This window comes from Phoenix dactylifera, chromosome 1, assembly GCF_051530095.1.
Source record: "Phoenix dactylifera cultivar Ajwa chromosome 1, Ajwa_hap1_PhDact_Kaust_v1.1, whole genome shotgun sequence".
NCBI classification, from domain to species: Eukaryota; Viridiplantae; Streptophyta; class Magnoliopsida; order Arecales; family Arecaceae; genus Phoenix; species Phoenix dactylifera.
In genome coordinates this window covers 10,697,279-10,713,414 of record NC_143190.1, presented here as the reverse complement: position 1 = coordinate 10,713,414, position 16,136 = coordinate 10,697,279, and the positions used below count along the sequence as shown (strand labels likewise).

At 40.4% G+C, this 16,136-nt stretch overlaps 1 long non-coding RNA gene and 2 pseudogenes across 1 annotated transcript; 1 reads left to right on the top strand and 2 right to left on the bottom strand.

Annotated features, from left to right (window-relative positions):
* Positions 1 to 805: 805 nt before the first annotated feature.
* On the bottom strand, positions 806 to 2,362 carry LOC103711460 (GRAS family protein RAD1 pseudogene; annotated as a pseudogene).
* Positions 2,363 to 8,522: 6,160 nt separating this feature from the next.
* On the top strand, positions 8,523 to 9,392 carry LOC149768487 (uncharacterized). The gene is made up of 3 exons (XR_016398463.1): positions 8,523 to 8,797; positions 8,889 to 9,239; positions 9,341 to 9,392. It is a non-coding gene; the product is annotated as an uncharacterized LOC149768487 (long non-coding RNA).
* A 1,674-nt stretch (positions 9,393 to 11,066) lies between these two features.
* On the bottom strand, positions 11,067 to 11,910 carry LOC148715048 (putative potassium transporter 11 pseudogene; annotated as a pseudogene).
* Positions 11,911 to 16,136: the final 4,226 nt, after the last annotated feature.

Here is a 16,136-nt window from a genome sequence, read left to right as displayed (position 1 = left end):
TCGATAAATTTAGAATATATTTAAATTATATATCATGCATTTCAGATATGTGATGGATCATTGGGGTATTGTTTTAATTGGTTAATTTTTTGCTCTTTGGATGAATTAAAGACTAAATTTGGTTGGTAACACACTTTCAAACAAAGTTTGAAATCATCAATTTAGCTTTCATTGAAGCTTGAACCAGGCTCGACTTAATCTCAAGTTGACTTCAACTTGATTTAGGTTATCGAACTAATCAAGAAAGCTTGTATTCGGCTTTGTTTGAAATTAAGCTTGAAGTGCGCTCGAAATAATGTCAAACAAATTGAGCTTGATATCAGAGTTCAAGCTCAAAACTAATTTCAAAGTTCAATCCTGGAATTGATATCAAACCAAGCTTGATCAAGCTCGACTCAATTACACCCATACTCTATTGTACCACCATCTAATCATATCACTTCATCCTCAACTGCATCCCCAGCTCCTTTGGTGGTTCATCTTACCCTAACACCCATAGGTGCCTTCTCTTCTATCACAAGGCCAGGGTCAGGATTTTGGATGTCATCTGGTAGAGAAGTTTGGTTTGGGGTTTGATGATTTTAAACATAAAGATGATGTCATATGAGGAGAAGGATTGGAAGGAGGGGAAGATTTGACTCTTCTTATTCCTTATAGTTATTTGCAAGTTTATTACGAATATTAGGACATATTAGGGACTGATAGCATGAAAATTAACACACAATGAGACCAAAAACAAATAACCAGGATTAACATCCGTTTGTGCCCCATAACAATTGTTCCACTGGCAGTCTTCATCAAGTAATCAGGAAGAGGAAAGAGGGTTTACTTGCCATGCGGATGCCCACATTATAGGCCTCCCATTCCACCCTAAAAGTAAGCATCCCTTCTCACTGGCGACGGTGTACCCCTCGCACCCATACACAGACAGCAGCATCCTAGCCTGACTCGTGGACTTGAGCCCAACCACCTGGAACCCTGCCCGGCCCAGCTGCCGCCTCCATTGATCAGCTCTCTCGTGTCTCGCGACCCTATCGCAACCTTCGTATGCAACGATGTTCCGTATCTCCTCGGCGAAATGGCACTTCTCTATCTTCAACCTCTGCGTGCTAGCCCGGGGAAGGCTAGCCTCGAGGGAGTCAAAAATGGCAGAGTAGTAGTGAAGTGATTCAAGGAACCTGGCAAGAAAGAAAGGTCCATTGTGGTTGGCATCCTGCTCGACAACAGTGACGAGTGCAGGGTTCAGCTTCTTTATCGCAGTAAGGATGGCCTTGAGAGACCCCCTGCTCTCCCTCACATACTTGTGCAGGTGCATGATGCTATTCACAAAGACCACTTCTCCCTGCCTTAACTCGAGCTGGTCGAGGTTAGGTAGCAGTGGGGAGGGCGCCTCTTCCAGTGCTCGAAACTCCACAGGCATGCCAAGCGCATTCGCTTCGTTTGTTATGGCTCTCATGCTGGACTCGAGCTCAGGGAGATCGGAAAACATGGCGCTGCAGATCCCCGTGATCCGGAGAAGCTTCGGCGGGCCTTCAGAGCGTGACACCAACGTCCTGATGAGAGAAGGCCATTGAAGTGTGTGTTCCATTCCAAGATCGATGATGTGCAAATAGTCCTTTCCCCGTGCAGCTTGGCATATGGCCTCGTTTGCGGCCATGAAGCCGAAGGCAATGTAGGGAGTGGTTTGATAAAGGAGGCGGAAGCCTTCCATCTTCTCTTCTCTCGTGACGAGCGGGCCATCGGTGGTGACTGCACCAGTTAGGGAACCATTTGTGCCGATGTTGCGCAAAAGAGACAATCGAGATTGCAGACCCATTGCAAAGCAGAAGGAGACCCTTTGCAGGGAATCGCCACACGGGTTCGCGAACGTCCATATACGATGGAGGGTTGAAGCAGCAAGGCGAGCGTCTCTGCATCCCACTGCCTCGGCACAGGCCAAGAGCAGATGGACCAGCTCAAGGCCTTCATTTATCCCTCTAGCTTCTACGTCAACGACACCTGAAGGTACCAAAGGCACTCCTGAGTAGTCTACAGAATTGCCAACTATATCCAGAGATTCATGAGCAACTTCGTACATACGAAGGTCTTGCACCGGAGTAGCATCTTCGTTCGCCTGTTCGCATAAGCTCGTGTTGATGACGCTGTCAATGAAACTAGTCTCCTCGAAGGACGCCCATGAACAAGGAGGGCTACTTGAATCCCGTGAAGAGGACCATGCCTCGATGTCAAAGAAGGCATCATCCCATTCACCTTGGTCCCGCTCCTGGTCCATACGTGCAGCGCAGAACCTTCGGATGGCGGTGCCCTGGGTAAGGGTGCCATCTTGCAGGGGAGTCGAGGAAGAAGAAATCCAACCGTTCATTTCTTCGGCTTTCCGCAGGAGTTGTGGCCTTGCGCTCAGAGGTTGCAGAGAGCAGGCTAACTAAGACAATTATAATTGTTCAGACCTTGATTTCAAGGCGTTTTTAATGGAGTTGTTGTAGGTGATCTCGTTTTCTATCCTTGTTAAGACGTCTAAGCATTGAAGCCTACGAGAAGATGAGCTGCAGAAATCAAGGAAAAGTGACACTTTTGTCGGTCTTAGATTTCCATAGCGAAAGCTCTTCGCGCATAATAAAAGTTCTTCTAATTGAATTGGAAATTCTGCATCATGACAAATAACGTTACTTCCAGAAGATAAAGTAAGCTTAAAGTTAAAAACTTTGGCGCGTAGCATGAGGATTATCCTGATGTCTGAAAAAGTCTCGTGTTCTATGATAAAATCTCTAACGAGCGGTAAATATGTATGGAGCCTTCCAAGCGTTCTGTTCAAGTGAGTAATGCAGGAGGATATCGCATTTGAGCTGACTTCACTACCGCAGCCTCTAAAACGAACAAATATTTGGAAGTAGGATCATGAATTGCTTCTAAACATAAGGTTCCTGCTTATTGATGAAGACTTCATTCATTCTTTTTCAGCAATCTTCAGAAAGGATTCACTACTACTATTTCGCAGCACCAAGATCATGCAAAATGATATGCACAGTTGAAAACAAAATCGTTTCATAAACTTGTACGGATAGGATCTTTGATGAAGACTTCATGTCATAAAAATGATTAATGGTTTTCTTCAGGAAAAAACAAGGTCATTCGTAGCCCTGATTGACGACGAAATGGATAAATGTTTGATGACAAGTATGATTTACATCTCAATGAGTATAGCTCAGTTTGTATTCTTTTGCATCTAGATTTATGCAAAAAAAGATCAGTGGCAAACCTAGAGCAACAAAAGAGGCTCCCGCGCGACAACATGAACGAATACGTATATAGTTGCTCATGCAAAGGTGTTCCACGTTCATTACTGAGCTATCTTCCAGGCACATGACTTCCTTTACTAAGTTATCTGTGATTTAGTTGCAATTCATAGGTAATATTTTAGCTCAGAGAATAATTTAAGACCAACAAAATTGGGCTTGTTTTTATGATCTAATATTCTTTCTATGTCAGGCTTATGTGTTGGCAGATTTGATATAGTTTTCGGTTTGAAAGAATTTGAAGTCATTCGGCTTATTTATTATATCAAAATATGAAGACAGACACCTTAAGAACCGGGTCGCTTAATTTGATGGAGTCTGATGTGTTCCTTGACAATTTTATATCTAAATCACCTTCCGTTTTTAACCTTCTGTTACCTCTGCCCCTTCTTCCCAATTTCTGATTGCATGTCAGCAGGAACAAGCACTAAAAAATTGTGTAAAAGATGCAATCAAGGTAATACCGATACATTAATTACAGCAGCATGCTAATTGCAGTAAAAATGCAAGACTATATCACTTCTTTTGTAATTGTATTCATGCAAAAGCCTGCAGATTTCAGTTTATTGCACTATCTAAAAATTCACCAGGAACAACTAGTTATCGATCTAAAAGCCTGCATTCAAATCATTTATTTGGCTAGTATACTACGAGAGTAACATTTGCACCACTTCCCAACATAGGCCCACCATGTGTACCCAGTGAAATGTTGGTTAAGTTTGACCTGATCCATTGGAGAAAACTACTGCTTCATAGAGTCTTCGTAAGCGATTTCAGTACTTTCTAAATATTTACATTATATTGGAAACAAATGGGTGAAAACTTGTAAATATCTATAGAAAAGTGCAGAACGTCTGGGATGAAGTTTACCATGAGCTTTGTGAGGAAGGCGACCTGAGATTAGAATAAAGGAATCTACCAGGCCTAGGAGAATGCGAGGCGAAAGAGACGTAGGCTGAGACACCAAGGCCGAGGTTGGCATTCCAATTTCCGGAAGGATACAATTGAACAAGGTTACTACCCGCCAAATATGCCGGTGCTACCGACGAGCTGAGGCCGGTCAAGAGTTCAGGGTCAAGGTGAGAGAGAGGTCACCCTTTCAGCAAATGTGGGTCCCCTAGATTGTCCTAATCTTCTCTTCACCTCGGTCGGCCAACAAGGCATGAGACACGGAAGGTGGCCAAACTTTTTTATAAATCCTAGCTAGCAAATAGTGTCCAATAGACCCCTGCAGATCAGATTGTATGTTTAATTTCATATTAGTTATACAATAGATAGATCTTAGATACTAAGCCAAAAAATTGAAATAATACCTTCTGACTAACCTATTAGGTTGAGATTTTAGATTGTGATAAATGGTATTAGAACAGATCCAGTCTATGACTATATAGATTAGGAACACTGCAAGATGGGTTTATTTGGATTGATTACGAAGTAATCATGATGTTTATAGTTAGATTTATGATACTTATGAATTTGAATAAATTTAGACCCTTAGTTGGCAAAGATGCCAGAGCTTAAATATGGGGAGAGAGAGAGAGCATGCGAGAATTTGTGTCGTGTGTATGTAGTCCTATCTTGACAATGCAATACGTAGATCCTCAGTACCTAGGCTTAAGAATCCACATAGTTTGTTTTGGCTAGCCTTTTTGAACGAGGTTTTAGGTTCTTACAAATGGTACCGAAGCAAACCCAACCACTAGTTATATAAACTAAGAAATACTGCACCATGGGTTCATTTGGATTAATCATGATTGATCATGATGTTTGTGATTAAATATATGCTACTTGTGATTGAATTTAAATGGATTTTGACCCTTATTCTGGCAAGACGCTAAAACTTAAACAAAGAAAGTATGTAAGGATCTTGCGGCTATGCAATATGTAAATTCTGAATATGTACATAAAGCCAAAGAACTTAAATAATATTTTCCGACTAATATTTTTGAGTGAGATCTTAGATCATTACAACCTTCTATAATGCCCACATGTGCATCTTCAACTAAACCTTGCCGATTCTAGCACTTGAATCTCTACCATTATAATGGCCGAAGTTTACGCAAGATTAACAAAAATACAATTGGCCATGATTTTAGCGGCACAAGCATCACAAAAGGCCTTTCATGTGCGGCTATCTATGCGATGCCGTTATCGGCATGCACTATTGCAACCCCGTTCTTCCACAGGACGTCATAGTCATTTAATATTTTTAACACACGAGGAGCCCAGTACCATGATTGTCCATCAAAATATCTCATGCCACTTAGATTTAAAAAAAAACAATTTGAGCAAAACTTTGGAGCACCATGAAGCAATGTTCATTGCTGAATTCACTGTCAAGGTAGAATATGCTGCCGTTTCAGTATAAGGGACACTAAGGAAAAATGGTCTTTCCCGACGCATTTTTTCCGACGCTAGGTATAAGCGTCGGGAAAAAATTGAATGAGGCCAAGATTTGCCGACGCTTTAACTAAGCGTCGGTAATTCTCCAGAACAGACGACGCTCTTGAGCGTTGGCGTAATGTTACAGGAAAAGCCGACGCTTTTTAAGCAAAGACGACGCTTATTAGCATCGTCGTAATTGAAATCTAAGCCGACGCTTATTAGCGTCGTCAAAAGTCAAATTAATAACAAAATCAAGCAGCCGGCCCCCTCTTCCTCATTTGGCATCCCGATCGATCAAGCCCTAGGTCCTCTCCTCCTCCCTTCTCTCCGACGACGAGCGGCCGGCCCTTGTCCTCTCCAGCGCCGAGCGACGTCCGACGGCAAGCTCCTCTCCTTTTCCCTCCTCTCCGGCGCCGAGCGACCGTCCGCACCCTCCTCTCCTCCTCCCTCCTCTGCGGCGCCGACCAGCCGACCCCATCTCCCTCCGCCTGAGACAGAGGTAATTCAAAAAAATTTTACCGGGTATTACTGCATTTCTTGAATTAGAGTAATGCTAATGGAAGTATGCTAGCAAAGACAATCAAATCTCACAAAAGGTTGGGATTAGAAACAAAGCAAGGTTAGATGCATACTTTTCTCTGTGTTCTTGGTAAGAACATCCATCTCTGTAATGGTAGTTTTCATGCATCATTCTTGGTATTACCCTATACTTATTTTGGTTTCATAGAACAGGCATGTGCATGTATGAGGGGAATATATATGTTGCAAGTTTCAAACTGGATCAAGTTTTCTGATTGTTTAAGTGAAACTGTTCTAATTTAATAAACAGATATTACGCTGTAAATTAATATTCAGCATCCTATTTTCTTTCTTTTTGAAGTTGAATGAGATATCTAGAATGTGGAAGACTTGGAAGCTGTTTGGAAACTAAAAACCAAAATATTGGATGAAAGGCAGAAAGATGAAGCTATATAATATTCATGTCGAAGACCTCATGAACACTTGATATAACGTCAAATCTTGTTACTTTAGCTATGATACAATTCTAGCCTTTGTGGCATATAATGCAAGTGTTCAAAAACTTAACATGTTAAACAGTAAGATGCTCAGATTTCAAATCCCAATGTCTTCAATTACTTGAGTTCACAGCATCTTGTAGTTGCTTATAATAATTGGTCATGCTTTTCAAAAGATTCACTGTCTTATTCCTGAAATCAGGTACTAAGGCTCTGCATGTAACTTAAATGGTAAGATCAACAACCAGGATCAAAAAACTTAGCGCATCACCAAACATATGGACATACTGTTGTTCACAATAAGTGTATCACCAAAATTGTAACCATCCCAAAGACATTAACTATTTGAGGGAAAGATGCTAAGCTAAATTTTATCATTTAAATTTACGTAAGGGGGATGTCGCTGCTTCGCTAAGTGAAGTAGAATATTCCTGTTAATGTTGCCCATTAATACAGCTGCAGCAAAATCTAAATCTTGACAGAGACAACCGGGACTGTTGATCATTTGGATGAGCATAGGAATGTTGATAACCTTGAATCCATAAAACCAATTGAAGAAAACTAAACAGCATATGCATTACAAGCAAAATTCGAGTAAAGAGTGTTTGAACAACTGGTTTAAGTTGGAAGACTTCAGAATTTAAAGCAGCCAAAACCATGAGGGAATAGTTGAATGAGGCCAATCAATGGGAAATCAGAAAATGAGTACATGAGGATGAGCTCCACATGACTGATCCCCTAGCCCCTGACTGTGACTGACTTAGAAATGTAACTAAAACTAGCTGATCAAGCCTAGGTTCAAGCCAAGCAGAATATCGGCCTATTTCTAATGCGTTGATACCCTTAAAACCATTCTGGGTATCAGACTCAAGGTCATCTTTACACAAATATTGACTATGATCTTTTAAACCATCATAAGTATATAACTAGCTGACGCATCGATCACAAGTTAGATAATGAAAGCCATGCATAATGAAAACATATAAAACCATTATATTATCTAGATAAGCCATCACAAGGATTGAGCTGGGGTTTGCTTCGACTTGGCTTGATATCAATTTTAAGCCTAGAAGCCAAGATCAAGCTTGGCTGGTTTACATCTGATTGATGCTTGAAAAAGCTAAGAGTCAAGCCAAACACTATCCACTCACAAGGAGCTTGAATCAGTTGCATAGACATTATTTTATAGGCTCGAATCACATATAATTGACTGTCATTCTGTTGGCAGATATAAAAGTAATTTGAACATTAAATCAGCTATCTATTTATATTGTTGGTGATGGGGGTTGCCTATGAGGGTGGGTGATAGTCAGTGCAAACAATTTTTAAACTCTTTTACCATTCAGCCTTAGCATTGAATTAATTAGCAATTTATTTAGATTTTATTTATTTTTTAACTAATATTGCTTATTTTTGTGCATACTAGGTAACAACATGCTGCGAGGAAAACGATTCAGAGATGTTGAGTTTCAGCACATATCCGTGGGATCTTCTTCCGGTCAGTCCCTGCGGTCCCAGCAACCCGACGAGCCCCAGCAGCACGAGTCCCATGCTCAGCATGAGTCTCATACTCAGCACGAGTCGCAGTCTGAGCACGTGTCACCTGCTGATTGTCCAGACATGGATGACGTGCACATCCAGAGTAATTTGATTTAATTTTATATATTAATTTTTTTTACAAGTTAATTATATTAAATCATTTGCCTTTAATGTTTTAATTAAAGGATATTTTATTTTATTTTTATAGATGGACTGGGAAAAGTGAGGAGGACACGAGGACCCACTCGAGCACGGGACGTGTGGAGCCTATGCGAGGATGAGAAGATCGTGGTACATTGCAATGAACTGGGGCAACCCATCAAGAGGGCTGCAAGCATTTTATCGACTTTTCTAGGATCGGTTGCGCGGAAGGGTCAGTTGTGTCCGCTCAACTATTTTAAACTGTTCTATCATATAGCATGTATCATGATAACTAGCTTGCCAATATATCTTTTGTTGTAGATGGATGATAATGGAAGGGAGCCTGGTAAGGTGGAGTTTTATAAGATGACTCACACCCACCGAGATGGCAGTTTTGTTCGGGAGGAGTCAAGAGATATAGTTGTATGTATTCATCTTTGAATCTTTCAACGATATTTTTATTAGTTATATTATTGGCATACATTAATATGACCTTTTCTTTTGAGAGATATAGGACAGGGCAACAACTCTTATTTCAGAGCGCGTCGGGGAGTCATCATCATCCGACGCGACCAGTCATGTCGAAGCTCAGGTGCTCGCTGAATTATTGGGCCCAGAGCGTTATGGTAGAGTGAGGGGTTATGGCGTTGGAGTTACCCCCACTCAGTTGTCTGCAGTGGGCATGTATACAAGAAATGCTAGAGAAGGCAGTAGCAATGCAGAAGTTAGTAGACTTCGGGCAACAATTGAAGATATGAAGGATCGCCATCAGGCAGAGTTGGCGGAGTTGAAGCAGAACTAACAAACTTTGCAGTCTCAGCTTGAGCATATTTCATCTATGTTACAGCGATTTCTCCCTCCTCAGGTAAATAACTATATGTATTTGATGACTACATAATTATCATTTATTTTGCATGAGTTAATGATTTTCATATTCCTAACTTCTAAAGTCTTTTTTTTTTGTAGATTCCTGATACTTCAACAGCTCGTAGAGATAATGATGGCGCTACATCCGGTCTGTGATACTTTTTAGACTGTTATTTAAGGAGTTTTCTATGTATCTTTCTTATATTTTTTAAAGTACATTGTAATTCTAAACTTATTAATTATATATGACAATATGAATGTTTTGAATGATCTGAATATTTGTGTTGATGTTTTGAATGATATGAATGTTTAGCCGACGCTTATAAGCGTCGGCAAAAACCACCCCAGCAACACCGGCTGGCCCCGTGATGGTCTATGCCGACGCTAAATTGCGTCGGCAAAACAAGATACACCGACGCTTTATTAAGCGTCGGTAAATCTTGGCCTTTGGCGACGCTTTCCGCTTGCGTCGGCCAAAACCTTTTCCACTCAGATATAGGCAATGCATCTACGACGCTTGCTGTTGCGTCGGCTGGGTTTTGGCCGACGCTAATAAGTGTCGGGAAAGGTCAAGAAAAACGCCGGCAAATGTTACTATTCCTGTAGTGGGAGGATGCTGCTTTGGTGTTTCATAATTGAGGTAGCATATGCTGCTGCTGCTAATGTGATAAAGTAGCGTGCTGCATCGTTATTTCAAAAGCAATGTAGAATATGCTACTACTTCTAATGCAACGACAGAGAAGCTTTGGCTCAAAAAAGTTAGAAACTGAAGAGGCAACTTCCCTACGGAGGACACTATGTTGTAGCGCGAAGGATATAGAACCGCGACAGGATGAAGCATATTGAATGAAAGTAGCATTTGGAACAGTTTCTACGTCTTGATATAGGCTAATTTAAACGGGATGCAAAAATTAGCTTTAGGGTCCTTGCAAGCTGTTTATGATCAGGTCCTCCGTTCAATACAGATTCATCATCATACTTGTCCTGTAGAAGGGCAAGATAAGATCAATCCATCAAAATTCATCTCATGAAGCAAGACAGCAGCGAAAGAAAAGAATAAAGAGAATGTTCTTCTGAGACTATGATCATGAGCATGACCAGCTCATGTACCACACATACATAAACTGGATTTTTATGCTCTGATTTTATTGCATTGGATTTCTTTTGTGCGGGCGAGGCGCCTGATTGGGTGATCCAATTGTTTTATTTTGCTACGTTATGCCAGACTTTTTTACGTGCATGTTCAACCTCAGTCATGGACCAAGCTTTGCCATACCCTGCAGTCCCTGGTCGGACTTACACCTTGAGCCACTTGAACAAACTGAATTCGAGGGACTTGGCTGATTTGAATTTTATGCATGCTGAACATTGTTTGAGCTTGCTCTTTTACAAACAAAGACTTAAGATGCTGTTTGAATCCCAATCTTCTTTTTTTGAAAAAAAATTGAATGAGCTTGAACAGAAAACCGGTTATCAAACCAGCTCTGGATCTTTGTACTTTGTAGCCCTGATAGCATATAATAAGTGTGCGAGTTTGCAACAAAGTAAATATTTTTGCTCCAGTAAATCATCAGATAACAAAGTCAAATAATTATGTAGACACCAGAAATTGGCTATGTCAGATGGGGAGAATTTTACAGCCCAATTGTTTTGATACATATGTATGAATGTAAGATCATCATGTTTTTTGTATAATGCTTGCTTGTTCTGGCATAGAGATTGGTCCTCCATGCCTCTTACCATAATAAAGTTGTTTTTCATTCATCCCTTCACTTCATTCAGTATCAGTAGCTACTGCTCAAAATGTTACTATATAATTTGAACATTTTATCATCCCAGCAGAAAAGAAGGGCTCAGATTTCTCACTCAAAAGCATGCCAAAACACATACACATTGTCAGTCAGATGATCTATACATAGAATATCTGCCAAACATTTAATAGACTCTCATGGGGAGCATTGAACATCACAATATTCTCCCTATAAATCCTAGGGAATGCATTTATGTAATTGATAGCATTTTTTTTTGAAAAACAGCAAATCCCTTTGAGCACCCACGATTGTGTTCCCCAGCATGTGCGCCACCGCAGCATCCCTACACTCATTCAGAAATTTTAACTCATCATCCACAGTAAATGTTGTGCTCGACTTCATCATCTAACCTGACGGTTTCTCCACCATGAAGATTTGACAGGAACGATGGAATCGAGTGTTGATGAGTGTTTAGCAGAAACATTGGCTTCTCGTTCTGTTGCTGCTTGCATAAGCTACTCTCTACTGAATAAAAGTATTATCCATCATGGATTCCATTTGAACATAAAAGGTGAGGCTATCAAACAGCATCTTCTCAAAGCTATCTTTCCTGTGAAGGTCTCTGTATCCATACCTTGCAACACAGCAAAACACAACAATGACAACAAAAGTGTGGATGGCAGGGAGGTTGGTTATGAAGTGGGAGAAGAAATGAGGAACACCACCGACCAGTACAGTGTACACAAAGCTTATTCCGGGGACCCCAACCAGGCTTAAGCCAGGACCAAGGATCATGATCCAGACCGTTGAGACCTTGGATGGCAATAACAGTGCGGATGCAAAAATGACAACAACAGTGTGGATGGCAGGGAGGTTGGTTATGAAGTGGGAGAAGAAATAGGAACACCACTGGCCAGTTCAGTGTACACAGTCTATTCCCGGGACCCCAACCAGGCCTAAGCCAGGATCAAGGCTCATGACCAGGCAATTGAGACATTGCTTTGCATCTTGGACTTCATACCGCAACATGGTGCAATAATGCCATACATAATGAGGAAGGCTGCCGCAAAGACAAGCGGAACCAACCACCTTGATCAACCTTGAACAGTAAGCAGAGAAATATATGACCTCAACCAGCAAAAGATAGAATGGCAAAGCTGAGGTCAGGGATCCAGTGGCTCTTTCAGGCCAGAAGCATTTTTGGGATCATGAGAAATGTTGTCACCAACAAAATTATCACAACAGCACTTCTTGCATAAGTATACTAGTATAAAATATAAATCAAGGTGAGGGTCATTCAAATGCAAGTATGGATGTATGTTATATGATTTATCGGTTTATTTGTTTGATTGACTAGGAAGAAATAAAGGTGACTATTAGAATATACCAAGAAGCAAGTCACAATTTCTTCAATCATAGTCATTATATAGATAAGGCAGAGAAACAAGTTTTAATAGGTCTAGCAATATGCACAACTATCCTACTTAAGTGTAGCTATGCAGATGCATGATTTCCAGGAGGGTACTCATCTGCGACTATGACTACTGAAGTCAGTGAACCATATGAACAGCCAGATTTCATCTTCAGGAGATTTGATATATCAAACCAGCTGCAAACAAGTCAATTTATCTGGAAAACTGACTCTGTAGTCTAAAGCTGAGTTGGATGTATATGCCATGAAAAAATGAGTTTAACTAAGCAAGAATTTCGTTGGATGTCACATTGCAGTCAAGATACACTTAATCATACTACAGTCTTCCTTCACATTGCTTCTCATATTGTATAATCCGTGCTCATTTAAAACCTTGATTAGTAGGAAACTATAGAAAACTATTGCGACATAAAGAAAAATTGCAGATCACAAATTTCTCTTGCTCAAATTTGATCAATCATTTCAGATTGCCTTTACCATGTCCACACCATAGTAGAGGTATTAGTGAAGTGACTTAGTAATTGGTTTTCTTAAAGATCCGCAATCTCAGTATCGGGTACTATATAGGTACCTTATCGGTTTAGCACGGTACAGTACGGTACGCACCCTGTACTGAAATACCTTTCTACCCATTTTTCTCAATCTATATCTTGGTACGCCTCGATACAGGTCGGTGCACTTCAGTATAGGTTGGTACACACCTCGGTACAGGCCGGTATGCCTCGGTACAAGGTGGTATTTCGGTACGGGGTGGTATGGGATGTGTACTGACTCAAAGTTGATTTTCATACCAGTTTTCTTCCGGTATAATATGGTACGCCCCATATGGGGTTGTACAGCAGACCATGGTTTTATTTTCTATTTTCCACATTAAGCCACTTAAAAGTTTAAGTTGTTCGAGTGAAATAAAAAAGAGCACAACCTAGGTATGAAGATAATTATAGAAGAAGAAAGCAGTGTCATAAACAGATTTATCTTCTGTTTGATAGTTATTTGATGAGTATGTTAATGACCAACAGGAAGGATAGAATATGCAAGGATTCAATATGAGCAGTAAATTACAGACAATTGCCAATTAAAAGAACATGAAGTACCCCTGATAACTTGAATTCCAGAAAAATGCAAATAAAGTGACTTCAAATCTTACAAATACTTTCCGTTGACTTCTTAAACCAAACATGAAGAACTATTCAGTGAAGAATTATAAAAAGCGAAGAAAAAAACATAACTAACGCAAGCTTACCATAGGCATTTCCAATCTGACTTTCATTTTTGAATCCAGCAGTAACAACTATGCAGAGAATTATAGGTACTCGGTTAATATCTGGAATGTATATCTGACCGAGAAAAAATCAGATGGGATGAATCAAAGAGATAAAGAATGTAAAATATTTAACTCTTTTATTATTTTATATGTGTTGTGAATTGTATTATACACAAAATGAAAATAAAGTACCTAATAAAGATGTGTTTGAACCTTCTTGAATTCAAATAATAATCTTCTCTTTTTTATAAATATTATAAATTTCCAAAGTTAAGATTTTGTACGAGGTATTTGGTTGTGAAAATAGGATGTTCAATTTTGTTTGTTCTTTATATAAAAAAGGAAAGATGATGAGAGATCCCATAGGAGGTATATGGAAGGCATTGTGAAATGAGTAGTTTTTTCCAGTTTTTTAATATCAATCTATAATGGTGTTGAATCATAAGGGATCTTTTAGGCATATATAGACAAATACATGTAATTAGCAGATATTATTTTGACTGACATGGAAAATCTCACAAGTATTTCCCTTCCAAATAAAAGGCAAGAAAAACAATAGGTAGGGAAATTGATGACGAACATGCTCCAAAGGAAAAAAGCAATATTCTAAATTTAAACTCTCTTTTATAATATAGTTAGATAAGTAAATCTTAAGAGGGCAAAAATAATATGTTTGCTTTGATATTTCACAAAATAGAGCAGTTACTATTGATGGTTGACTAGCTTCAACTTATGAGACACCATTCATAATGATCATCATTGTAGGATTACACGGACATATATTATTGCATAAAAAAGCTGGTGATGTTATAGGAAACTTGAACTGGAAAATATGGAGTAAATAAGTATTCTTTTTTGTTCTCAGAAACAATTATAATCTGCTGATGATTGTAAATGCCTTTATTCATGTGTAGTTTGACTCTCCTCAACTATCAAAAGGAAAAATATAAGCAATTATAATCATCAAAGCAAATGTGATATATATGTTGATACCATTACTCATCCTTGATCCCACATGCTGCTGAAACAACTGCCGAGATGCAAAATCATCTGATTCAGGAGATGCAAAAGAAGAGAACAGCATTTATTTCAATCTACTTAAGCAAATTGTTATCAATCGTGTCAATGATATATGAAGTAATTACAAAAATGAAGAGATATTGAGATGTCTGGCAAGCACTTATGCAAACCACCCATAAAAAGCAATGTCTTCAAAATCTCTGTGGGATGAGAAATTATTATGACCTTTTATTGCATTTAAGGCTCATAATCCTGTATTCTCTCAACCAAGGTTCGTCGTACCAAGTCCGATTGGCTTACTAGCCGCCTATCGGACCGATACGGTTCCGGTTCCTACTGGAACCGGCCGGCTCTTCCTCGCTGGAGCCGGGGAAGAAAAAGAGAAGGAGAGAAAGCGCAGAGAAGAGAGGGAGGGAGGAGACCTATGACCGCCATCGGAGAGCTGCGGAGGGGCGGCGGAGCCCGCGAAGGCACGGCGATTCAAAACAGGGACGCGGCCGCGGCCTCAGCCGCGCCCCCGCGGGCTCCGCCGCCCCTCTGCGACTCTCCGATGGCGGCCACAGGTCTCCTCCCTCCTTCTCTTCCCCGCGCTCTCTCTCCTTCTCTTCGTCTTCTTCGTCTCCAGCCAAATTCTGTACAGGCTGGACCGGTCCGAATCGGCCGGTACGGGCCGGTTCATCAGACCTTGCTCTCAACAGTACTTGTTATCCAAGAAAAGTTTGCCTTTTACCCAGCTAATTGTGCCTTTTGATACTCTATTAGCTGTTGATGAAAAGTTTCATGCTACCTTCAGCAACTACTCTGCATAGTTATCTGGGCAGCAAACTAGTTAAGACTCCCAACTTCTCCACATTGGAGTGATTTTGCCAATGGAAATTTTCAATTTCATGAAAACTTAAATTGATTGTCACGCACTTGGTAGAATTTTCAATTCAAAAGAGAAAGTAAAAGGTATGATAGTTCTTTCTAGTAATGAATACAACTGAGAGAATTGCTATAAAACTAGTAGGGAAACAACAAAATTAATCAACAGGCTTTGTTATTCAATGGATAACTACAATGTTTGCCGAAACATGCCGAACCAGCCATAGTACTAAACCAAATTGTTTGGGGACTAGCACAGTTCAAGCATTTGATTCGGTTCCCCTCCCCAGCTTAGAAAAATTGAGAGAGCACTCCCTCTTCGGCTCGGAAAACTCTCGAGAGAAAGATAGGCCAAAGCAGACCGAACCGTCCGGTTCGGCCCGTACCGAGCCGACCCAATGGGGAACCGGATTGATTCGCCCATTAAAATCGGTTCTGACCTCGAATCGGTCGAAATGGGTTCCGAACCGACCGAAACTGGCCGGAACCATTTGAAACCAGCCGGTTCCGTTCGAACCGGTTCTCATTGAGTCGACCTAGTTCAGAACCGAGCCCCCTCTCTCT